The 26,564-nt window shown below is 38.5% G+C and overlaps 1 protein-coding gene and 1 long non-coding RNA gene across 2 annotated transcripts in view; one reads left to right on the top strand and one right to left on the bottom strand.

Moving 5' to 3' along the window:
• TMTC2 (transmembrane O-mannosyltransferase targeting cadherins 2) overlaps positions 1-26,564 on the top strand; it is a 256,438-nt gene that overhangs the window by 78,114 nt on the left and 151,760 nt on the right. The window lies entirely within an intron of this gene.
• On the bottom strand, positions 2,298-8,832 carry LOC309444557. Its single transcript, XR_014185073.1, has 4 exons — positions 8,713-8,832; positions 7,763-7,847; positions 6,644-6,831; positions 2,298-2,498 (listed from the first exon to the last, which is right to left on the bottom strand). It is a non-coding gene; the product is annotated as an uncharacterized lncRNA (long non-coding RNA).

The raw sequence follows: 26,564 nt of genomic DNA, 5'->3' as shown, positions 1-26,564 counted from the left end.
TTGATTTGGAATGCCACAGGGTATTTCTTGAAGGCTGGAAGTCATTACTTTTACAGACCTGTTATGTCTTATGTGCTCAGCGTAAGCTTACTCTTTTGGCCCTCGCTGCATGCTTTCCTGCTGTGGTCCAAACGTTTCATACGCTGGCTACGCAGCCTTGCTTCCGCTGCCTATCAAACACAGCCGATTCACAGATCTCTGTGACCTTTCACTGATCTGCTGGTGGATAGTCCAGAAATGTGGGAGGGACAGAGGAGCCCTGTTATGCTTTGGAAAATGTGTTATATGAAACAGATTCTCAGTACCGGCTTTGTAAAATAGGCATTCCCTTTCATGGTGTCTAATTTGCCTTTGGCAGAACAGCCTCACAACTCTCTGCATGGGTTGTGTTGTGAACCCGTGCATAAGTGCGTGTTTGTTGTGTGAATAGATGCCTTTTTCCCTGGATGCTGCTGCCATGGAATGATGTGTTAGACTTTTATGTCAGGCTTCTAAGAACTGGACACATTTGCTTTTGTATAAAATCATTTGGGTAAAAGTCCTTTAGAGTTAATCTAGGAAGGAATTGCACAGAGATGTCTTTGCTGCTTATTCAGAAAGGACTGAGCTGCAACTTGTTTCTTAGTCTGAATAGAGAGGTAGGGAATAAACTTCAGAGAAAGTTTAAGAAAACAAAGCAGGAATTGTCAGAAGAGTTACAGACATGATTCAAGCTGATTAGCTCAAAAAATTGTGAGAAATTAAGTGATCTAGTATTGATAGCTTTTGCTTACAAACACAGATCATTAGGATAGGTTATCTGCATGCACTCTGTGTTACTTTCAGTACGTTTAGGTTTGAGGACTAGAAAGCCTTTGCATTCCTCCACCTGCTGCTTTTTACAGACAGTCTTTAAACGTCAAGAAAAATGCAGGCATCTCGTTTCATGCCTGAAAAGATTTCGTGTGCCATCTCACTTGGGCTGCCATAAATGTGTTAGTGGCTTGATAATTGCAGACTTCAAGTTATTTCAAGTGATGAAACATGAACATTCCAGTTGACGTGGAAAGAGGCAAGCAAGATTTGTTTTTCTAACAATAAAGGTGACATTTCAGTATTCTAAGTAATGTACAGCCCAGTATTTACAGATAAGCTGTATACGTGTGACTGAACAATTATTCTGTACACACATGGTTTTAGAGCTTTTGTACATGCAGGCAGGTACTGGACATATTCGCTTAGTAGCCACCACTTTCAGACTTCTATCAAGTAAACCAGAGTTTAGAGAAATTCAAAGGTAACACACTGACTGCTATTTTGTCATTGTATTGGTCGTAATCATAAGCACAGAGCAGCAACTCTTGCATTATATATGGTATTTTAAAGCCTATAACCTACTTCATGTGCTACAAGGACACAAGGAGTCTATGAAAGGAGAACTTGACATGAAATGTGATTGTTTGCAAAGCTAACTGATTCATTGCTGATCTTTCACTTTTCATACTTCTAGGCTATTCAGATAAATCCAGATCTTTTGGAAGCTAATTCATTGTCAAAATCCCATTTCCATCAGGGAAGCAAGATCCAGATACGCACTTCCACTTAAATCTTAAAAGCTCTTTTACGTATCTTTTCATTTTTTTTTCTGCCCTGAAAGGTTCAATGAAAATATTAACACCTAATATTTTTCTTCCAGGACTATTATGTTTACTTAGGTAATAAGTAGAATTTTATTCCCCTCTACCCACAACAGAAGAAAGAATATTCCCAAATGGGATACTCTATGATGATGAGTGCCTTCAGCTCAGAGCTCCAGTGGAGGCCCAAACACTGAACTGCTATTTTTCTTTTCAGCTGGAGAAAAATGTATAATGTCTTAGTGATATTACTCATATACTTTCCACTAGTGATGTAATCCCTCTCCATTCCACCAGACTAATGTCTTCCAAAGAAAATATATAAAGGAAAAAGGGAGGAGGTAGGACTATTTATAATTATTTTCATTTGTCAAGCAAGTTAGTACTTGTTCTGCCTTTATTATACTTGTGCTTGAAACTGAGTTCTCCATTAACAGTAACCCACCTCTCTGTAGTATTTGAGCTCCTTACAGTCTCTGTAATCTTCAGGCTTTCAGCAAGGTAAATATTTTTTTTTTATTTATTCCTTTTCTACAGATAAGGAATTATGGGTCAAGAAGTTTTTTTTAAGTTAAATCCCTAAAGAATTCCTCTATGTATTTCAATTATTTCAGTAGGTGTTAAAATTCTGGTAATCTGAGTTCTGTGACACCACCAAGGCCAGAGCTTCATCCCCTTTGCTTGAGGTGAGCGTGGCAAATGGTGCTGATGGGTACCGATCCTCTGGGCTGTGTTTCATTTGTCCACAGAGGTAACGTGTTTAGCAAGGGCAGCTTCAAAAGCTCCTCCAACTTGTGAGGGTTCTGTTGGGCTTTGGGACACAGAGGTATCATTTCCTGCTTTTCCAGATGGTTCAGAGTGACTCGGAGCTGCAGCAATCAGCTGATGTTAAGAGACAAATGTATTACCCATCTCTCTAACAAAATGTACAGCATACATTTAAGCAGTGAACCGGCAACAAATTAAGTAGTTCTACCATTCATCACAGAATCTTAATTAATAAAATCTGACTCAAAGTGAGCAAGTCTGCCCTTAGGCACATCATTGTGATTAGATATTCAAAAGCGTAACGGTAAATTTTCATATATTGTTGTTGTTGTTGTTATTATAATTATTATGGGTTTGGTCTTGGGATTTCATTCTTGCTTTCAAGAATCCTGAAAGACTTAAAACTTACAGAGGAAAGAAGGACTACCCTGCTGTTGTATGGTAAAGTATTGCCCACGTTGTTCTTTTTGTCTGTAACTCATAGGGGTTTTATTTATCCCCTCTGGTTGCTCACTGCTTTTTTCCATGCCTGTTGTCAATATTTTTGAAAGGAGACTAAGGGTGAAGTAAGCATTGACTAAGGATAGGGTCTGAAGCTTCTTGACTTGTCTTTTTGGGTCAGGCCTTGCAAAAAGCCTGAGGCAGATGCACTAAACTATTGCTACTGTCAGAATTGTAGCATTACTCAATAAACAATAAGTAAAATACAATATGTGTATTAAAATCCAGGAGCTCCATAGAGATTTTAAAATATTATTTTTTTCAAATTACATTGTAAAGCAAACTTATTTTTAGCCTAATAGCATATAAGAAAAACCCTATCAGTGAACAGCTAGCTTTTTGTGTTCAAATATCTTCAATTTTTCAAGTATTTAACTTTTTTTTTTTACCTGTATGCCTGTAGAGTGACAGTTGAAAGCAGGCAAGTACTGTAGTATTGTGGGGAGTATTCTAGCTCTAGTACTCTAGGAGTAGTCTAATTGCCACTAGAATACAGTAATCACTCTGTATTCTCAAATTGCTTAGATTAGCAGTCTACTTTATTGATACTTTTTTTTTTTTTTTAAGGGAAGTTTTACTTTGAAAATTAATCTGGCTATTTTCAGTGTGGTTATTTGCCATTTTTGGCCCTCTGTCCTGGCTATGGTTAACAGTGTTCCTTTTCACAGACTGTGATTTGGATATAAATGTGAGAAGACCCTGGAGACTTGGAGATGCCAATAAAATGGGACCCATCAGAAGCAGCGGACTTATTTGGGCTGTAGAAATCAGGTGCATTTATAGCACTGATATTTGGAAGAGGTAGCAGTGTGCATGGCCTGTCTGAGTAGTGATGGCAGGACTCCAGCATGTATTCAGATGTCTTTTTAGGTATGGGCCCCTAAACCAACATCTGACTGACCGCTGTTGCCTCTTATGAGTATAAAACTCACTAGTGCTGAAAGTCTAAAGAACAGAAATGATGTTCTGAAATGAAGTCACAACTCTTTTAATGTTGCTGTTGAAGCCAAGCATCTGGAAGTAGAGATTTAAGTGAAATGTGAATGCCAGGAACCCTTTTTTGTGCATGTTGCATCAAACTTTGGCACTGCTGTAGTACTACCAGACATTTGAACTCTGAAATGTATCAACTTCTGCAGAGTGTAAAAAGGTCTATTTGTGTAGTCTGGAAGTTGTAACGGAGAGGATTGCGCTGATTTCCTACTGATCTTATGGATGCATATAAAAGGTATGTTTTTGGGTTTTTTTTAAAAGCTGATTTGAAAATGCGAACTCTTTAGTGTGACCTCAGAGTATCTTGTTCAATGAAGCTCATTATTACACAGCTCTTAGAGGTTTTTAAATTTAGGGATGTTTCTGTGCAGACTGCCAGTGTATTTACTGATCTCTCTGCAGGAAATATTATGGCCAAGATAATGCCTCTATCTTCTGTATTCATATACAGAACAAAATAAAAAATTTCAGGCCTTTTTTGCTACACAGGTGTTAGTATGAATCCTCCCCTTGTTGCTCCAGTGAAGTAGTTACATTCAGATATCTATTCTTAAGTAAGTTCACCTGGTTTTAGTAGACTATGTAAGTTTAGATGAACACTATTTAACATCAGAATGGAATAAACTATCCTGCTACAGGGCTAAAAAACAGCCAAACCAACCAACCATCCACCACAGAACAAAAACAAACAACTTGTGTAGATAGTGCAGAGCGGAGTATTGATTTTTAACTTCTTTCTGTTGGGAAGCATGGCCTGGTGGAGGGCCATTAACAGAAGATGGGACAGTTTCTGTTATTATATCCAGCTTTGGTCCTTTTGCCTAGAACCATTTCTTCTGTTAAAGAATTGGCAGTGCTGTCCAAAGGTGATATTATTCTCTAATTGTACTGTTTAATGCAAGGCTGATAAGCTTAATTCTCTTCGTGATTTGATTATGGATGCAGGAATCTGTTTCTCACATTGGCAATGGTTATGTAGACTGTGTATAGGAGGGTAAGTGCAATACCATGTGTGCTTTTTCCAGGTGGCCTTTCACACTTCAGAATGCAGAAATTTTTACAACACAGTATAAAAATAAAACGATGTCATGTTATACAGAGACTGGGGGTAGGGAAGAATGGGAAGATATTGAGCCATTAAAGGAACACCGTTTTGTACATACCTTTTCAATTGCAATGAATTTTTGTGGTAATGAAGACGCTAGCTGTTTTTGTTACTCAGCTAATAATTGTTGACCTTTACAACCTGGTTCAAAGTTCACAGTAGTTAAAGCAATCTCATTGCCCTCTATGGCTTTTTTGGGTCACAGCAGCAGAAAAGGCACTCAGGCTCCTTGCCCTTTTGTTGGGAACTGTGATTTCACGTGGGATTCCTGTTCCTGTGAGATGACTGCTCTTGAGCTGACTTCATTCAAAATCGATTACAGAAATGACAAGTTGAGGCTGTCCGTGCTTTTACTGTGCTATTCAGTGCCTATTAACTGCTAGTCAGGCTTTTTATAGACATTCTGTGAACTTTAAAAGTATAAAATGCTTACATTCCGTATGGTGAATGGGGATTTAGCTGAACTACTCTTATTAAGTGAATGCTTTTAGTATTTACATAGTATTTTGCACTTTTGAAGTGCTGTACTAACATTAATTAATTTTGAAAACGCTGCTGTACAGTGCTGTAGGTGAGAAACTTGGTGGCCAAATACCCATCAGCAGTACTGAGAACATCCCCACAAGGGTATAACAAAGTGAACAAAGACATTCTAAATTAAAAACCAATTTAATTTAGTTTAACCTAATTTGCTAGTTCTAACTTTTGTTCATGCAGAACAGTAGGTGACTGTGCTTGCTTAGGACTCTTGGCCCTCCTGGGCATAATGGGACAGTAGTGTGAAAGAAACAATTCCATGTTTCTTTACTTCCCACCCCTAAATTATGCTGGGTTTTGCACAAATATATTTAATGGGTTTGTGGTGCCTAGAGAGGGATATTGGAGAGTGAGAAGTTCATATGTATGTTAAAAAAACATAAAACAACAATGTCCTTAATGATAGACCTGTTGATGTAATTGGAGAAAAATAGAGCGGTACATATTTACAACAGCTCACAGTCAGATTTAAAAGTTTTCTGATCTGCATTTAGGAGCTAGACTTCAGAACTTGGCAAGAAGAAGTTCTTAGCCAGACTATTAAATGTTGACATCATCCAAAAGGGTAGGTTATTTGAAATTTTGATCACTTGCTTAATAGAGTGGTTTAGTTCCTAAGAGCCAATGCTGCATCATAAATCAAGACTTGGTGAGAGAGGGCAGCACCTCTATCACTCACTCCAACTATCAACAAGGAAAAAACATGGTTTCCTGTAAATTCGTTAATCTCTAGATTATTATAGCATCTGTTAAAAACCAACCAACCCTTACTCCACCTTCAGTTGTCCATAAACCCACCACTGGCACAAAGTAGGGTAAGAAGAAAACAGAAAGAAATTTTTTAAAATTACTATTCATTTTAGTTATACTAAAAACACTTTAGTATACTAAAGTGTTTTTGCTTTTTTGCTATTAAGGAAAATGTGGGGAAAAAAAATCCCTCTGTAGTAGTGGAAAGTAAAAAATCTGTCCAACATTTAGTAGGTAGTCAGGCCCTCACTCTTCTTAAACTGTGGTCTTTCTAAAATTAAGATTTTTTTTCTATAAATGTTAAAAAAGTTACTGTACCTGGTAACTCTCTGCCAAGTGATAACAGCAGTGAAGATCAAAGGCAGTTACATACCTGCATTTTTATTCAGATTTATTTGCAACCTCTTGGGCTGAGGAAGTCACTGTGTAATTTATCAGGAAAAGGTTTTCCAACACATAATTTCTTTTCCTTCCAAGCTTGTCTGTGACTCCTGCAGCCACTTCCTCCTGTGTTTCTAACGGTGCCCAAGAAAGCTGTGAAGTGTAGCATCATTTTCTTGACTGAAAGGAAGTATATAGATAGTTATTTCCGAATGGTTTCACGAGGGAGGAAAATGTCATAAAGGCATCTTCCCCCACTTTATTTTGCCCATCTTAAAAGCCAGCTTTAGCTTCCTGAGAGCTATCAGAACCTAAGGGCTTATACAGAATGGCTAAATTGGGAGATTGTGCTCAGTGAAAGAAATATGTGTGTCTGTGGCTGCATGTATGTGTGTGGCTTTTCTTGCAGACCAACTAACTTCACTCAGTGGGGTAATCAAAGCTAAAAAAGGGAGGTGGAAACTTCCTTTTAAAAGTAAGTCATTTGTAAAAAGAAAAAAAAAATATTTATAAAAAAATCCTAATCATTCACTGGATGGAGTTGATGTTTCTGACAAGAACCATCATGTATTTGGACAACTTAATGGATTTGTATTGAAATTTTGTTTCTTCAGTGCGGGGAAGTTATTCTATTAATTACTATGTGTTTTTGTTTTTTTTTCAGTATGGTTTAGTAATATTACATTCTTAGATGGAAATGAGAGAACACAGAAGCCAAGAAAAAAAGCTAAAGGAGGGGGGAAATGTCTTCTAATTTGATGTAGAACTGGAGAAATGTTAAAAGCTTTGGCTACTTAGAGCAGAACAAATCTGAAATCTTACAGCAGTAAAATACTTGAGGCTCTGAAACTGTAATTCTCAAAATTACAGTGCTGAAAGCCAGTTCATGCCATTATAGTATTGAATGTTTTTGTGCATAAAAGCATTACTTGTAATAGAAAAATGTTACTGAATGTTAGATTCCTGCTGCTGCTGTAATTATCTGCTATTAGATTATCTTTGTTTGGCTAGATGACTCTTAAAAAATCAACCAATAAAGCATCATTCATATAAAACGAATTATTTACAGGAATATTTGTCTTGGAATGCTTGAATTTTTATATGTACTTACCACTTTATCCCATGAGCCAAAGATGTCTCAGAAACCTCATCAGCTGGACTTTTTCTTCTGAATGCTATTAAGGTATTGTACCTTTCTGTAGAAATCAGAACTAGAATATTGGTGAATATTTTAGTTGCTTGGATTAAAAATAAATCCCCTAAAGATGCATTTAAGTTATTTTTCTGTAAGACAAGATCTCTTTTACTCTTAGAAAGAAGTTGACAGATTGGACAGTGTTAATGGCAAAACAAGAAGATGTGAGTTTGCATGATAATATCCACTTGGCAGAGGATATTGAAGTTCAAAAGATGATTTCTGTCATCTGACGGTAACCACGCTTCCAAAAGGGCTAAGTGGCTGCTTAAAAAATAAACCACATCACTTAATTGAGGGTGTTGAAGAGTGGTGTTCTCTGTCTTTATGATTCTAGCTATTATGTCAGTTTTAGTACTGCTAGCCCTGCAAAACAGGTAGTCATGGGAGTCTGAACTGGTCCATACATCACCTATAGAATTGCTAATGAAGTTCCAGCTGCCAAATTCTGCCTGCAAATTTAAAGCATAGCACCACATCACCTTGTTTATGTGGCTATTTAATATTCTGCTTTGCCTTTAAATTTCTAATGAATCTGCTTGCTGTTTCAAAGCCGTACTCTTGTTTTTAATGTTTGGCTCAAGATGGTTGTCCTGTACATTAATTTTGAGTGTTACTGTTTTGGGCACAGTAGATGTACTCCTGTGCCTCTCTTCCTGACATTATATAAAATGTCATTGCAGTTGGAATTAGCTCACCAAACTTTTGCTCCTAAGTCATGGCAGTATAAGCTTGAAAGGGGAGCAGCTTGATTTGTAGATCCCGGGTTGATTTTGTGGAGCTAACAGTTGGAGAGTAGAGAGACTATAAAACTAGAACCAAACAGTCATTTGCACATTTGCTTTTCCGAGAGGAAGCACACTTACATTTCTGGTTAAATGACACTTGAATAAACAACTGTGACAGATGAGGGAATATATCTATGTCCAATTATGAATTCCTCTGTTTTATGAATAGCATCTATGATTGCAGCCATCAGTATGGATTAGAACTTCCATTTCTTAGCAGAAAACGGGCCATGCCTGAGGACCTGAAAAAGGGACATGAAGGGAGTTGTCATCAATGGGTAGCTGTTAGTTTGTAGAACATGGGTTGCTTGAGGCAGTCATTCGCTTTTACCTAATTTCTCTTGTTTTGGGCTCCAGCATGGGGAATCCTAAAAGAAGGGTGAGAACAACAAGAGGTGTGTTAGACTGCTTTTAAAGAGAGATGCCATCATGGCACGGGAGGTGTTTCAGAATGGGAATCCAGTGACTCCATGGGAGAAACACGGGGAGACAGCAACCGGCTTCCTTGAGTTGTAATTCTGGGTAACAATCTCATGGTCCCTTCCCATCTTGTCTTTCCTTCTCCCAAATTGATCATGAGTTTGATGAAGAGAATGGATGAAATTTGAGTGATTCAGGATTAGTTCTGGGATCAGGGGTGGGATTTCACTGTTCAAAGAAGAGGGTTGGAACTAAGCAGTGCCTGTGTTCTGCCCTGGTGCAGCCCAATTTGTGGTGTTCTCTAAAATTAAGACTCTCCATTACAAAGACTATAACAAAAAATCTTCCCGTACTTTCCCTCCTTGGCCTCAGCTATTAAAATGAGCACCAAAATGATGCTAGGTAGATCTTCATTCAGAAGAGCTAAAAGCACCTGGTTTTACAAAATCAGTTGCAATACAATAATGTTTTCAACTTTTACCTGAAGACCTCGTTAATACATAATCTAATTAATCATCATAACATCTGACTATCTCTGTAATATAGAGCTTTGCACCATATTCTTCACTGTAAATCCAAACTTGTAAAAATAGTTCAAATATTATTGCTGGTAAGTACATTGCTCTTTCTGAGTTGTTGCAACTTCTCTACTGTAACATTTCTGTATATTTTTGAAGAGCAGTTTATCCACTTAAACAAGGGGGTTTTTTAATACTGTTAAGTACCAAGCCGCTGAAATGCCCCCAAAATATGTAGAAAGAATACTTGTATGATATTTTATTTAGAGAGAGGTCTTTCTGTATTTGTGTGAGTTTCAGAAGTGTTGTGGGGATGTGCCAATATTTGAATATTTGAATATTTTTCCTATAAAATCACTCTTCTAAAGCCAAGGAGTAATTTATGTGTAAATCAACACCAATGACCAACTTTCTTTGTCTTCTTTCCAGTCATGGTTATCTGGCAGCATATACTTAGACCTCATCTGAATGGCAGGGATGAAAGGGGCTCTTCACTGACACGTCCATTTGTATAGGAGTTTGTACCTCACGCCAATGAAGTTCTTCATCTCTCACAATTGAAAAAAAAAACAAACCTCAAAAGAATCCATGCTTATAATTTCATAGTAGGAAAAAAAAAAAAAAAAACAAACAAAAAAACCAACAGCAGAAGACTAAAACTGAAAAGCCTAATTATAATTAATTGAAAAGGTTTTCTGCAGAAGCTAGTGGCAGTGATTTGCATAAATTCTCATTAAGGTGAATAATATATTTTCTTCAAGATCCATTAAACAAGCTTTAATCAGTTGAGCTTGAAAAACATCACCATGAAACTTCAGTTTAAAAGTCATTACACAGCATCTAAAATAAGTTCTGAAAAATTACAAAAACATATCCAACAGACATCAGCATCTTTCAGACACTAAGAAGCCATGTAACAAATAGCAAGAGGAAGGGTGGATTGTTATTCCTGGCTTTAAGATAATTCCAGAAATACAAAATATACTTGGTGAGAAGGAAGCCTTGTGTCGCCAGCACAGTGGGGTGTCGTACTGGAGTGAGGTGTCTGTAAACTTCTTCTGCTAGTTTCAAGAAAGGAACTTGATGAACTGGCAGGCATGGTACACGCTGCAGTACCTACCACCTCTACCTTGTGTAGTGGATATCCTATGGCAGGTTTGCAACAAAACAAACAAACATACCCATAACACAAACCTGCCATAGGATATGTTTTTTTGTTTGTTTTGTTTTCTCACACACAGTTAAGCTGAGCTGGCCATTAAAGTATTTATTTATGCATGCAACCTAAACATATTTTGTGTATTTCTATCCACTTTTACTTTTCAGGATTAATTCAGATGCAGTCTTTCAGATCACACGTTCTAACAGGTTGGATGCGTTGCCTTTACCCTGTGTTTACAACTTTCCTTTCTGAGTTAATCCATTTGGTGATAGGAGCTGTGTGAAATTCAATTTAAAGTAACCATTATCTGCTTCTAGCAGTCTTGTGGGTGCCAGGAAAGGTGGAATGGCAGAACTCAGCATTTCTGCTGTTTTTGGCAATGCTTTCCTCTCTTTATTTAAGGCCATAATGAAATGAACACCTAAAGAACGTTATACAAATAAATAATAGTTCTGTTTTATTAATTGACTTTTATTATTGCTGAGAGTTGCAATGGATTCCTTCCTTGGCATTTAGTGAGCAGTCATACTTTTGTACCCTTTTCTGATGCAGGAACCAAACTGAAAGCTTTAGAACTGAAAGCTTAAGAATATAGCACTTAACTCTAAAACACAGTTCCTAAATTGCAGTGTATGTATATACACAATTTTATAATTTGTCGTTGTTCAAAATGGTAGTTGACCAGGCTGGAAGTGCTACTGCTGGAGTTGGTACCTGCCAACTTTTATCGTGGTGCCTCGTTGAAGAAAAAAATCGTCCAAATTTGGTCCCTATTCTAGAGCATTTTGCTTGCTACTCTATTTGATATGTACAGTCTAAAATACAGAGATGGGGTCATGATTTTCAGCATGGATCAGGATGGCTACTATTAGCAAGTTCTGAAAACTTTGTTCTCCTTACCTGTATCAATTTAACACTCGCTGTCTTTAAAAGAGACCTTTTAATGGTAAAACGCAATACCACTGGCAAGAAAACAGAGTAGTAAGTATAGCTTTTTGTGTTACATATCCTACCAAGTTTGAATCGTATTTTCCCCTGCTTATCATTTGGCATAGCATTTTTGAGTTTGAAGCTTCTGAATTAAAATTTAATTCATGATTACTTGTGGGTTTCTGGAGCCCAGATTGAGAAAATGATTGTTTATTTACTATCACAGTGTCCTTAAGACTATTAGCAAATGCCAGAACTTGTTTGCAATGTCCCCACATCATTGTGGTATTTCTGATTATATGAGTTAGCTGTTACAACTTCTTTTTGTGACCCTGGAGAAAAAAAAGCAATCATAGATTCATAGAATGGTTTAGGTAGGAAGGGACCTTAAAGATCATGTAGTTCCAACCCTGCTGCCATGGGCAGGAACGTCTTCCACTAGACCAGATTGCTCAGAGCCCCATGTAACCTGGCTTTGAACACTTTCAGGGATGGAGCATCCAAAATTCTCTGGGCAGCCTGTTCCTGTGCCTCACCACGCTCATGGTGAAGAATTTCTTCCTTGTATCTCATCTAAATCCATCCTCTCTCAGTTTAAAGCTGTTGTCCCTTACCCTGTCACTACATGCTCTTGTAAAAAGTCCCTCTCCAGCTGTCTTGTAGGTCCCCTTTAGGTAATGAAAGGCTGCAATAAGGTCTTCCTGGAGCCTTCTCTTCTCCAGGCTGAACAACCCCAACTATCTCAGCCTGTCTCCATAGGAGAGGTGTTCCAGCCCTGTGATCATCTTGGTGGCCCTTCTCTGGACCCTTTTCAACAGGTCCATGACCTTCTTATGGTGACCTGAGGTACTTTATTTGTTTTCTGATAGTTGTCACCATTACTTCTTATGGTGAAGTTTGTGTTTTATTGTGTATTTCTTTTGGCTTTGTAACAGAATTTAGGTTCTTTATCTTATTATAATAAACTGCACCCAAAATGGTTCATTTCACTCATCTGCAGAGGAAAATATACATTAAATATCTCCAGATAAATTCTGTTTTGCTGTTTTTCTCCCCGTTACTTCAACTTTTGATGCTTTTACATCTTGTTTCAAGTGCTAGTATCCCAAAGCTTGTGTATGGTTAAGATTCATCCAAACAGTTCCTTTAAATATTATGGGAGGTCTATAAGTAATGTGTGGCCCAAGACCCAAAGTCACCATTCTATTCAAATAAACACACAAAGAAACTATGTGCAAGACCTCTGGCTCTTACAGGAGCTTGGATGTATGCCATGCTTCTGACTTAATGGAATGGCTGATTTCAGGGTTGCCTGGGGCCACAACCACAAATAAGCATATGTATCTCTGAGGTCATTGAAACCAATTTTAGTATTTTCATAGCTATTGGAAATAAGTCACCTGGCGTGATTTATACATAACATTTCAGAACATCAGCCCACAGAAGTGACCTTTAATTTAAAAGTTTCATCTGTTTTGTTGGCCTGTAACACTGGCCTGTAATATAAAATAACAGCAGCTTGTGTCTTTAGGAATACTGGTTTATCTTTCTCAGTAGCCTTTGTTCTAAGTGTGGTATTCAGGTTGAATGTCTTCATGTGAAATGATCCTCATATTCAGCACTGCTGCTGTTCCCAGTTAGACTCAGTCCTGTTTCCAAGGGTGGGACTTACGATTCCCAGCGAGTTTGAGAACGTGATGGTGAGTTTTAGGGTTTCCTGGGGGCTCCCAGTGCCTCTCGTGAGCCAGGAGGTACCTCTGTCCCACCATGATTTCTGCAGACTGTTATCCTACAAGCCTAGAATGGAGAAGGAACTAGAGTGGGTGATGAAGCTGGTTTGAACGAGGTACATATGGCTAATTACATGCATCATCTCGGTAAAGTTTTCTGAAAGAGTTGGATAGCAATATCGTATTAAGTATTTCTTCACATTTCATTAAAAGAACATGGCTGTCTACACTGCAATCTTTGTATGCCTTCAGTGCTACATTGTCTTAGTGGATGGGATGTGTGGGTTGGATAGCTGTATTATTTATTGCCTATATGTCATAATTCATTTCTCAGTGACTTTCTGTGTACCACAACATGTTAGGAACCTGGGAAATTTATGATGCATACACAACATTGTATTATTCCAAAAAACTAATTTCCTGTGGCAAGAAATAAATCTCAAATTCCTGATTACTTTGTAGCAAGATCAATGTACAACCCTAGAAAAAGATGCAAGTCTCGTAGAGCAGAAACTGCTTATTCCTTATGTTACTCTCGGTTGGTTTTATTATGCAGAAATAAATACATCCTGCTGTTTTATATGGTCTGGCAAACTACAATTTTCTTCATTAAACTTTCAGTGGCTTATAACGCCATGAGAGACAGCAAAGAGGGAGACTGAACTCTGAAGAAGTAACTTTCCCCAGTTTTGTGCATAATAGGTGTGTGCTGTAGTTTATGTAAAGGTTCAAATGGACTCTTGCTCTTTGGGGAAAAAAAAAAAAAATAGGACATTACAAGCTCTTTCTTAAATGATATGTAAAACAACCACATGTAGATATCTATTAGAAAATGGACTCTGTTCAAACTCAGGCGTGTGAAGTTGAATCTTTATCTCTCCAAGGTGAAATTCTGTATTTCTTCTGCCCTTATGTGAGACACTGAGATATTTGAGGAGACTATGCTTGCCTTGTCAACAAACAACAACACAATACTCACTGGTTTTCTCTTTTTGAAGTAAAAAGGTGCTGACTGACCTCTCCAGGCAGTCTGTTCTTTTTTTTTTTTTTTTTTGTGTTACCTTTGTTGCACCGAGTTGCATGTGTTGCTCTTAATCTATCCATTATATGTTTATTTTTCCTCTATTTTTGAAGTTTAGTTTTACCGCTATCTCGACTAGTCTTCCCTCTTTGAATAGAGAAGGCAAAATTATCACTGTCCATTAGCAGTGCTGGAATTTTGAGTGACTACTTCCAATTTGTCTTAATAAAATTCTGCACATGAACTGTTTCCCCACAAACCATTTCTGTGTTTGATGTAGACTGTGGAAAGAAGCAAACCGTTCGCTTTCAAGAAAGCTTTCAGTAATTTTTGTAAAGATTTGTGTTCGATCGGCTTTCTTCTGCAGGTCTCTTTAGGCAGAACTTATAGATGTCGTTGTCTAAAGGCCAGAGTTATGAAATACCGTAACCTTTAGTGGCACTCAGGTTCCTCATCTACTAAGAAAAATGCAGCCCTCTGTTATGCTGCTGTCAAGGACTGTTGGACTTAAATATTACAGTAGGAAAGTTAAGCCCAGCAGTTAAATACTGGGTTGATCTTCCAGTAGATCTGCATTTTTTAGGGTACTTCTTAGGAAAGTTAAACCTACATAGAGGAAATAAAATAGATAAAATGCCATGCAGATCACTAGTGGAGAAAAGTGCAAGCAGTTGGCTAGTGTAGAACTGGTGAGACTTAAGAATCTGGCGGGGTTTCAGTTCAACACAAACATGTTCGGTTCAACACCAGCTGCTCTTTGTAGTTCAGCTGTAGTGGTAACTTCAGGAAGGTTGATCAGGTATGTGGTTCTGTTAATGGCTTCAATTTACCTGGGTTGCCATCTGAGATCCTTTCTACTTACTACCTCCTGACAGCTGCTCTAAAACACAGAAAGGAATGGTTTCTGGTTGTTTTGTTTTAATGCTTGGGAGTCTAAAGAGTCTGCTGAAAGGCTATAAAAGCTTATGCCAATTGCAGTTGATTATAAAACCCTACTGGTTTCAGTGACATAAATCGGAGGTTATTCCGATACTAATGTGGATTAACGCTAATGTAGCAGAAATCAGAATCTGATCTTGTGTGCTCTGATAACATAATTCAACTAATTTGTCATTTCCTGGCTTTTTAGCTCGATGTTTGAGAGCTCCATTAAAATCCTTCAGAGTATACTTACTGCAAATTGTATATAATAGCAACTATAAAGCCCATATTTTCTTTTACAAAATAACTGTGATTAGTCCTTTTGATGTCACTCCCGAAGTGTTGCCTACTACCTGGGTGCTCTTAACTGAGGAACTGAAAGAAAATAAATATATTTTAAACATTGCTATGGTTTCAGTTTCTAGTGTTTCACAATTGCTATGGCATACCACAGAAATTCATTTACTCTAGTAGGTCCCCAAATCTTGATAAGCTAATGAGACACAAAGATGAAAAAAAAAAAATCGGAACCTTTTTCAGTGGGATCAATGCCTTCCAAATGGGTGGGTGCTGATCTGTTCTATTAAAGTACATTTATGACGGGCATCTCACAGTGGTCCTGTAGAGAAGCTGGAGAGGTGGAAAGAGTATAATTCATTCACCCAGGACTATGCTGAACAGTTGCTCTATTCACTCAAAGTCATTACCCATCTTTGTGGGACCAAATATTGTTTTTAATTAACTGGATTGTTTTACTTTTTGGTAGAATTTAGTTTTTATAAAAAAAAAAAAAAATTGGTTTCGATACAAATCAGTAGAAAGTTCCTTTTTTTTTTTTAAATCTGCTAAAATATATATATATACTTCCAGGAATTTGTCTGACATGTCTGTGGTAAGGCTTGAGGATAAAGTCCAACCCCGTCCATCACGAATACTTTCTAGCCAGAATTTAGCCTCTCTATATATTCTGTAGGAATTTTGCTTAATAGGAATCTGACAAAGAAAAGTGCTGCACTACTTTTTAATTTGGAATCCTCTGAAAAGATACTTTAAATATTTTGTTTGATTCACTGGTGAGTGAATGTAAGCCTTGAGTTTTATCTCGAGTATATGTTAACATTTGCTATTTTTTCCACTACATTAAGCTGGCTTTGTTTTGTGTGTTTCCTGAGGTTTCTCTTTTTTACCTCAGATTATTCCACTGAAACAGCAGTACATTATCTTTGGTTCACCATTGTGTAGCTGGACTTTGGCGCTGACTCAGAATAAATTAGATTTTTTTGTAATCCTCAGGGAGGATTCCCTTACCCTCCTAATATTATTTAGTATCTGGCTATCAATAGGGCTGTGACCACAGTCACCTGTGACTGCACATCAGAAGTTGGTAAGCTAGACTAGGAAGATAGTAATGATTTTTAAGACCAGTGCTATCTGTTTGGCTCCTTAGACCAGCCTGATTACATGAAGGAAAAATTTAAGCATTCTGTTTTCACTCACCCTTTATTTGGAAGTTGCTGTCCAAAATGGGTACATTTTGCATTTGTGGGCAATCTTTCATGCACATAATTGGGCAACTTTTGAGGGTAGTTGCGCTGAAAATGGGCAATACTACAAGGAAACATAGCCAAGAATTCCAGTTTCTTGCTGTACAAAATAGTCTTTTAAGGTCTCACCACAAATATTTGCAAGATAACAAAATGTGCTTAACCTGAACGGGAAATGCTTATTCTCTACATTTTTTTTTTTTTTTTATTTTAACACCCCATAAATCTGCTAGCGTGATATCCTTCGGTTAGGCAAAATGATGAGGGCCGTACAGTGGGTCTGTGTCAGAACATCGGTTTTATGCATTTATGCATCTTAACGTGGGGCTGGTAGAGTGGAAGAGGAGACTTTTTGGAGACGGGGGAATTTTGGGCGAGCACAAATTGCACAGCTGATAGTTTGCAGTGTGACAGGGTCCCTGCCTGGCAGTTCTGTGGGTAATGAAAACCAGGGTGGGTCTGACTGCTCTCAGAATCACTTGATTCTTAGAGTGAAAAACATGAAGGTGGCCAGTGACAGCTGGCTCTGGGATTGCTTTGCCCCCACGGCATTTCTTCAATATGAGTTCTAAAGACAGTGTAAGGGTTAAATTGACCTCTGTGGATATGCATACACACGAAATTTTTCTCACTAAATGGATCTTGAATAACACCTTTCAGTTAAACCAGTAAAACTTTTAAGTTTAGGCCAGACCTTGGTTAATGAAGGGGTTGTTTTGATGCTTAAATAAAAGGCTTGAAGAAAGGACCTTATACAAAATAACTTGATGCTTTTCTTTATCCTCTCTCCCCCCAAAAATATAAAAAGGAGAGTGTCCGTATGTTATGTTGTGGTTCAGTAGTTTGTCCTCTTCTCATTATTTCTATATTTGTATGTGTCCATGTTCCCAGGAATTCTCTACAATGCTTCACTAAAAATAAAAGTCAGAATGCCACCTAAATACTCTTTCAGGCTTTAAATTTAGAGTGCACAAGAGACATGGGTTTAGGCATAATTATGTACAATCTCCTTGAACTTCCTGAAAGTGCTGTGTCAAAAAATAGATCGGGGAAAAAAAAAAAAGAAGTTGATTTTTCAAAATTTAAATAACTGAGTGTTTTTTCTCAGTATAGTCTGCCATGTACCGAAAAGAAGAGAGAAGTGGATGGTCATGGGACTGATGTATGACTGATAAACTTATTCTGTAGTGTTACAGGATATGTGTCTCTGTTTTCAGATAATGGCTTAAAATGTGTGTGTCTTGGAAAGGCTTTATGTATATCCACAAGGTGTCTGGTCAAAAAAAGTCGTTTAATATCCATACTATTAATCTGGTTAAGAAACTCAACATGTCTAACTACTGAATTCTCAAGCCTTAAAATTTCTGTCCTTGTACTGTTGTGAGTTGCTGTATGGTGAAATGGCAAAAATTATTTATGTTTTATTTTTTCAAAGGAAAGTGGGGAAGAGAAATAGTGTAGTGCCATATTCTACTGCAGAACAGTAAATCTAATAAAGCCTGCTGGGCCCACTTTTATCATCTAAAATAGATTTGAAAAGGGCAGCAGTGGTTCCAACTATGAATTCTGACCGTGCTTCAGAAGCTGGTATTTCATATACATGTATAAAATAAACATATCATGAGTTATTGCCAGGCAGTGGTTTGGCACTGAAGACTATTTTAAAGAATAACTTTGGAGTGTGTATTCAAAAGAATATGTTATGAAGTAAATACAAAGTATCTTGAAGTTTCAGAGGAACAGAATTAGTAATTTCATGTTTTATGGTGTAGTTGGGAGAGAAGCTAGTTTATGAAACAGCTGTGAGAACAGCAGAAAGCATTTTTTGGTTTAGGAATTTAAGAATTTTTTCAAAAAAAGCTTTTTCGTAGGTCTACTACACGTGCTGTGGTGAAGAAACACAGGGAGCAGACACAAAGACGGGAGCCCTGTTCTCCTGTTTCTATCTGCTCTCTCCTGAGAGGGAAATTATGGTATCCCATTGTTCAGCATCAGAAAATATTAATTACTTCTCTCACTTCCCTCCAGCTTGTGTTTTTTACCTGTGTATGAATAATCAAGTAGTACTATGCCAGGCAGTTGGTATTAATTAGGGTTTCAAATTTCACATAGTCCATCTTTCAATGTTTGTTATGTTAGGCTAAAACTTAAACTGAGAGTGAGGTGCACTTAGGGTTAATGTTAAAGCCAGATTCTTTCAGCATATGAAGGCACACTTAGAAGTGAAAAGGCTTATACCATGGAGAAAGATACAATTCAAAGCCTTTATAGCTAGCTTTTGAAATATTTATGTTCTGGGTGGAAAAGATTTTTCAGGCCATCTCAACCTTCTTGTAACCAAAATGTTTTGAACCTCCAGTTACTTAAAGTTTTCAAAGCTCTCTTAGTCAATAAGAAAATCAATACGTGCAGCACACCTCAGTGTAGTTAAGGCAGTGCCCAGCAGTGCTCAGCGTTGGATGTAGCTACTGCCACAGCTTCCGCCTCCCAAATAACACCGTCCATCTTCAGTTGCAAAGGTATAAAGTCCAGAAGTCTGCAGCTGATGGGCTGCTGAACTGTAGCCTACTGGTGGAAGACGTCAAACAACAGCAGATCGAAAGGTTCATGGAAGTAAACAAGGAACAAGTTAACTGGCTTAGATTTTTATTTTTCCATTTCATTACGCAAATTTATGTTGCTTATTTTGTAAGATCAATTCCTTTAAAAGACACTGTGCAGCTTAGAAAATCTGTATGTCTTCATACTGTGGTCCAAGACCATAACCTTTCTCTGTGATTTTTGTTGTTTGTTTTCTGGAGGGTTTTTTTGTTGGTTTCTCTTTTTTGACAGCAGCTGCAATCATGTGAGGATATAGTTATAGTTGTCTCACTCATGCATCTTTCTGCTTATATCTAACTCAGGAAAGTCTAATCTAAGTAAGTTTTATGAGTGAAACACTACTTACAGTCCTGTTATTTGTAGTTTCTCTTTGTTCTGGTACTAAACTGAAGTTAGGCTATGAAATTATTGCCATAGGACAGTAATATTCCAAAATGTAGAAATAATATTATCATCTGTTAATATATTCTCCTGGGGCCCTGCACTAACTACATATTCAGTTAATAGCTTTCACTAGCAGTTACATGAAATAGGAATATTTTATTAGGTATATATATTGTCTTCAGTGTTTGAGCTCTGAGTTTGATGCATTCAGGTATTTCTATACAGTTAGAAAAGGACCATAGTATTGGCAGAAATTAACTAGGCACAGTTCTCTAGAATTTTATTTCCCTTTTGTGATGTTAGGTTTTCCTTTAATTTAAAATATGATTTCAACCTAGGTGTTTTCCTTCATTCTGTTTGGTACGTATAGCCCTATTCTCAGAACCTGTCTGGCAACTCGGGATTCTATGATCACCCAGTGTTTCCCATCTGAAAAGATCTGAGTTACTAGCTGTTCTTTAGAGATTCAATAAAGAAAATTTGTTCTTTAGAGAAACTGAACATTGTGATTTGAAATACACAGGATGCACAGAATTTGGTCTTCTGCAGGTGTCCCTAGTTGATATACACTACTGAAACCTTTATTTTGAGAAGGAGCATGGGTGAAAATTTACTGCTGGATTTGTAGATAAGTTCCACTTTCACAACTGTTGAGAAGGAATGAACTGTAATACAGAACACATAAAGTATAATTGCTACCAGAAATCTATGAGAATGGTAAATAGTTCCCTTGAGTCTATAACTAAACATTTAAATGAATGAGTTTTCATGTACTTATGCTTATTTCTTTCTTAAGACATCTCTGTGTACGAGAGAATATCCTGTCAGTACAGACTGCATGTATATTGTTGTCTGCAGACAAATATGAGAATTGTCCAAAATATGACAAGCTGTACTGCCCTGCTTTTTGACTATGCACCTGTCTAACAGATAGTCTGTAAGTAGTCTGGAGCAACAGACTCAGCTGCTGTATGTTTTGGGGATGTGAAGCTGTTTGTACTCCAAAAAGTAGGCTCTGGCTGTGTTTTCAGGCTTGTTGTCTAAACAGGCAACATATAATCTTGAAAGCATCCTTAGCATGACATGTTAAGATCCACTGTAAAATACTCTAGGGTGCTTTCCCATTTCTATTTATGAAAAAGGAATCTATGAAAAATATTCTAAAATGATCTTGAGGAAAAACAAGGAAGGATCTCCAAGCAGAGACCTGCCAGTCCATCAGTGCCTATCTGTTTTATGTGAGAGAGGGCTGGTCAATGGCTTCCTGTGTGCACGTTTGGGAGTTCTCCTTTTTCTTTAAAATATGTTCTCTACTTCAAATGCTGATGTTCATTTTCAGCATATGGGGACCATTAGCGATACTGAAGCTGGACATATGGCTTAACGCGTTAAATCACTTTAGAATGTCGCATCTGTTTTTTTACCCCGGTGTTAACACCTGGATCAGTTTAGCACTAGCACAGAAGTTTAGGACATACATAGCTGTTAATTTTAAAAACATCTGGGATTTTTTTTTGTGTGTATGCGTGTATATGTGCATGTGTGAACTGCTGGATCTCCAGCATTTTTGAGTTTGAAAAAAAAATCTTACTGGATTGCACTCCAGGTGTATTGACCTAGGCAAATAAGCAGTTGATGGCAGGAGGCAAAAGGATTCTTTTGAGTGGACTAGAATTTATGATTTTTGCCTTTACAGCTTTTGTCTTTCTTCAGACTTCCATTTTTGAAGAACGGATAGCTGACTCTGATTCCTTTTTTATCCCCCTCTCAACCCTATCTATTTGTTGTACACTGAATAAGATATCCTGCTCTCCCGGGATGCGTGAAATGGGCAGGCATTAAAAATGGAAGAAAACAAGTTCCCTGGCTGACTCTGCAAACCTTATCTGAGGCTGCTTGAAAGTAAAAAATGCCAGTTGTGTTGGAGCTTTGAAAAATGACTTTCCCTGGTGACCCACAGCCTTTTAGCGAGAGCAGAGTTTACGGCTCTGTTTAGGAGTGATGAGTGCAGTTGGAGAGTTTCTCTTGTTATGCCCATTAGCAAGATTGGACTAATCTGCGGGACATAACCTGAAGGTAAACTGTGAGTGAAGGAGAAGACAAGGCTAATAAGGCGTTTTGTAGTTTCCTTTATCCCAGAGTCTTTCCCAGAGCCAGCAATTAATATTATTTTCTATCTGCGAAGAGCCCGGGTTGCTGCTAGCTGCAGGCGGCTTTGCAAAGGACACGTCGACACTACCTGCCAGGCCGTGAAGAGGGACTGCTTTCAAAATTGCCATTTAAATTGGCGACGAAGCATCAATACTGCAGCAGATTTAGCAGCTCGTTAATTTAGTAAACAAAGAAAAACAAGGCCTTGCCCAAGCCAGGAGCTGGACAGCCAGAGGAGCACTGGGGACAGCCCCAGCCCCGGGCATTGCGCACCTCTCTAGAGCCAAGGCCAGGCTGGGTCATGGGCCTGGCTTAGTGGGACCCATGGCTGGGCAGGGTAGGGCTGTGGGAGCTGTGGTGTCACTGGGGCTGGGGCTCATGGTCCCAGGTGGCTCACGTAGGGCCTGAGGGTGCAGGTGGGTGGTGTCAGGCCTGTGAAAAGTGGTCAGAGCTGTTGAGGCTTATTGGTGCCCTCAGGCTCCTGGCATGAGCAACTTAATACCATTTATTTTCATTCTTCTGTTTTATTAGATACAAAGCTTGCATTTCTCTCCCTTTCACTGAGACAAACATTTCATTTATTTCATGTTTTTCTTGTCAGTGCAGTTACACAGCCGGGCTGGGGACACAGATGGGCACAGCCTGGCTGGTTATGCGTGGCCTGGACTCAGCGCACCGGCTGTTTCCATCTGACCCACAGTAATGGTGTCCAGAGCGGTGTCCTTAGTGGTACTGAGACATGTTCCACTTCTGCTTTCGAGGGCAAATTGACACAGAGCTGGCTGTGCTATCTCAGATGCTCATATTCCTGCATGCTCCTGTATGTTCCTGCGCAGTCAAGTATAATGTTGGACAACTGTGGTTTTTATTCCATTTTATAATGTGAAACAGAGTAGTTGTTGAAAGTTAACAAGCAACCTATGCAAGACTTGCTTTTTTGCTCTAGGACTTCTAGCTTCGCACTTGTATTAGACTTTTCAAATATCCCAAAGCATTAGGCAGACGTTTTTTGTCTTTTACTTTCAAACATTTAGCAAAAAAAATAACCATATGGAAAGAACTTTTAACTTTATTTCAAATTTTGACTCACAGAGAATACAACATTTGGCCTGACTGAACCACTGAGTAAGCTGGAACTGGCAGTTTCTGTATTTTTCATGCTAACTGGCAGGTACTAGAATCTGTTGTCTTCTACACACACTAGAAACTAGGATTATTTCGTAATTGCCTGCTGAAATCCATACCCAAATAGAGGGTGATCAATACTGTATCTTCCAGGTTTCCTCTTGATTTTTTTTTTTTTTTTTTTATTTTTTAATATCATAGAATACCAGGTTGGAAGGGACCACAAGGATCATCTGGTCCAACCTTTCTGGGCAAAAGTACGGTGTAGACAAGATGGCCCAGCACCCTGTTCAGGTGAATCTTGAAAGTGTCCAATGTTGCAGAAGCCACCACTTCCCTGGGGACATTATTCCAATGGCTGACTGTTCTAATTGTGAAAAATTTCCAGTTGTGTCCAGTTGGAATCTCCCCAGGAGTATCTTGTACCCGTTACCCTTTGTCTTTTCCATGTGACCCATTGTAAAAAAGGAGTCTCTATCTTCTTTATAGCCGCCCTTTAAATACTGGAACATGGTGATGAGGTCTCCCCCAAGCCTTCTTTTCTCAAGGCTGAACAAACCCAGTTCTCTCAGTCTTTCCTTACATGGTGGCTTCCCAATCCTTTGATCATCTTTGTGGCCTTTCTCTGAACACTACCCAGCCTGTCTACATATTTTTTGTTTAGCGGGGACGAAAACTGAACACAGTATTCCAGGTGTGGCCTGACAAGTGCTGAGTCTGATAATGACTTCTCTGTTTCTGCTGGTGATGTCCTTGTTGATGCAGCCCAGGATGCTGTTGGCTTTCTTTGCTGCAGCAGCACATTGTTCACTTATATTGAGCTTGTTGTCCACCAGGACACCCAAGTCCCTTTCCACAGAGCTGCTCCCCAGCCAGGTAAATCCCAGCCTGTGCTGCACTCCTGGGTCATGTTTTCCTAGGTGCGAGAGCTTACGTTTGTTCTTGTTGAACTTCATAAGGTTCTTGTTAGCTCAGTGTTCCAGCCTAGCCATGTAATCCTGCAGGGTAACTCTCACCTCTGAAGTGTCCACTTCTCCACTGAGTTTGGTGTCATCAGCAAACTTCATCAGGGTACACTTGATCCCATCATCCAGATCACTTAAGAAGATGTTAAACAGGGTTGGGCCCAATATCAGTCCCTGAAGGTCCCCACTCATGACAGGTTGCCAATTTGAAAAGGAGCCATTTACCACCATCCTCTGGGTGTGGCCTGTCAGCCAGTAACCCACCCACCACGCATACCACTTGTCTAGACTGTAACACATCAGTTTTCATAGGTGGAGGCTGTGGGAAATTGTATTGAAAGCCTTGGAGAAATCCAGGTAGACGGTGTCCATCACTCGCCCCACATGAACTGAGGATTTGTCATAGAAGGTGATCAGGTTTATGAAGCATGACTTGCCCCTGGTGTATCCATGCTACCTTTTCCCAATCGTGTGTTTCAATTGACTTGTGGTAGCCCCCAGAAGGACTCATTCCATAACTCTCCCAGGAACTGAAGTAAGACTGGTGGACCTATAATTTCGTGGATCCTTCTTTAAGCCCTTGTTGTAGATGGGGGTGACATTAGCCTTGTTTCAGTCTCCTGAGACATCCCCCAATCTCCACAGCTTCTCAGGCCCAGTTATGAAGACGACTGAACAGGGAAGGATCAGGGTTGCACCAAGTTTGTTGCTAAGGCTGTAAAAAAAAATTGACATAATTAATGCCTTCAGAATATACATTTCTTTATGATTTGGAGAAAAGCCATTTACTTTTGGTGGGGAATAGTCCAATATGAGTATGTGCTGCATGGAAATGATGGGTGTGACACCTGTGCTCTTAGAGGGAGAGGGCTGGTCTCTCTTCTTAACAAGTGTAGCAGTGCAGCATGGAGTTGTTTTATACTTGTGAACTGATAGCTGCAGTTCTGTGTTTGGTTGTGATGTTGGTGGTTGTTGTTGTTTTTGTTGGTTTTTTTTTTTTTTTTTTTTTTGACGTGGTTGTGTGGCTTCAAGTATTGGAAATGGCCACATTTGCAAAAGATACAATGAACGGTACCATTTCCTGGGAGTGACCTGAGCACCATGTAGGCTCTTTTGCAGCAGAATGCTCTTCCGCAGGGGAGGGTGGTTGTGCTGGCAATATTGCTGCCACTTAGTTCTTTAGTATTTCTCCGAGAAAAAAATACTTTTGCATTCAAGGTTTCTGCTCTAAATCCTGATGTCTGATAGCCATTCTTAGCTATGCTCACTGTTTGGTAATCTGTAGTCTAATTTAGAACGTTTTCCTAGGATAAAGGATCACTCTAGCCAAACACCTGCTTTATTTTTGCTGAATTCCTAGTTTTCTTATGGTGAGTCTGAGAGTGATACTACAAACTGAAATCACAAACAGAGGAATTAGATTTCAGGAAAGGACTACACCAAAGGACAAGATAAATAATGTGAAAACAAAGATCTTGTTTTCTTCCAGTGTTCTTTTGTGACTGGACTAAAATGAGAAAAATGTGTGTGGGGTTGGGAAAACAAATACAAGCAACCTGATCCACTGCATAAGCAGAAGTCAAAATGAAAATTTTCAAGTATTCTAGAAAGCATCATCAGATTTTTAAAGTATTTAAGTTGACCTCTTCATAACCTCCATATGCACAGAGACAAAAGGACGCGCCGAGAGGAAGCATGTCTGAAAGCATTAGAGCAATGTGCTCTGGACAATGGACATGCTGAGCTGCGTGGTATTTAGAGTATTTGCATGGAGATTCTGTGGCATAGTGTATCAGTGTTGGAGCATTTTTCTTTACAGAACAGGACAACATTCCTGAAAGTAATAGCATTAAAAAATGACATTTGGATACAGGTTCCAAGGGACTTGTTTTCTTTGGGGTGAGAACGTGAGAGGAGACTAGGAGGATGAATTAGACTAGTGCATTTCAAATGTGGGCCTGAGTTTCACCCCAAGGTTTTTTTCTTCCTCATCTGAATTTTTAATTATGGGAAGATATTTATTGGAAAGACAGAAATAAGTAATGGGTGAAGAAATAGATAAAAATCATCTTTCTTGTTTAATATTTTTAATAGAAGAGTCTTGAGCTGGCTGGATTCTTAATTACCCTGGTAAAATAAATGCTAAATGAGTTAAGCTCAGTAGTAACAACAATGCATCTTTAAAGACTTGCTTAAATGCAACTTTGGTTATGAAGGCAAGTAACTAATTAAATTCTAGTCATCTTTTTACGCCAAGCAGGTCTCACACCTTCTCCCACGGCATAAATTTTAAATGCAAATGATTCGATTTGTACAAACATTATAGGGGACAGATTTTTACGGTACCAAATTAGACATGGAGACTGCTAATGACTGGCACCAGTCCTTGCCCGGGTGGTTGGAAACATAAATGCTGAAAGCTGCAGCAATTTTTTTTTTCCAGTCAAACTGACATAGA

The sequence above is a fragment of the Streptopelia decaocto genome, assembly GCF_964273445.1.
Source record: "Streptopelia decaocto genome assembly, chromosome: 1".
Classification (NCBI taxonomy): domain Eukaryota; kingdom Metazoa; phylum Chordata; class Aves; order Columbiformes; family Columbidae; genus Streptopelia; species Streptopelia decaocto.
Note: the sequence above shows the minus strand (reverse complement) of the source record. Positions and strands in the feature narration are given on the sequence as shown.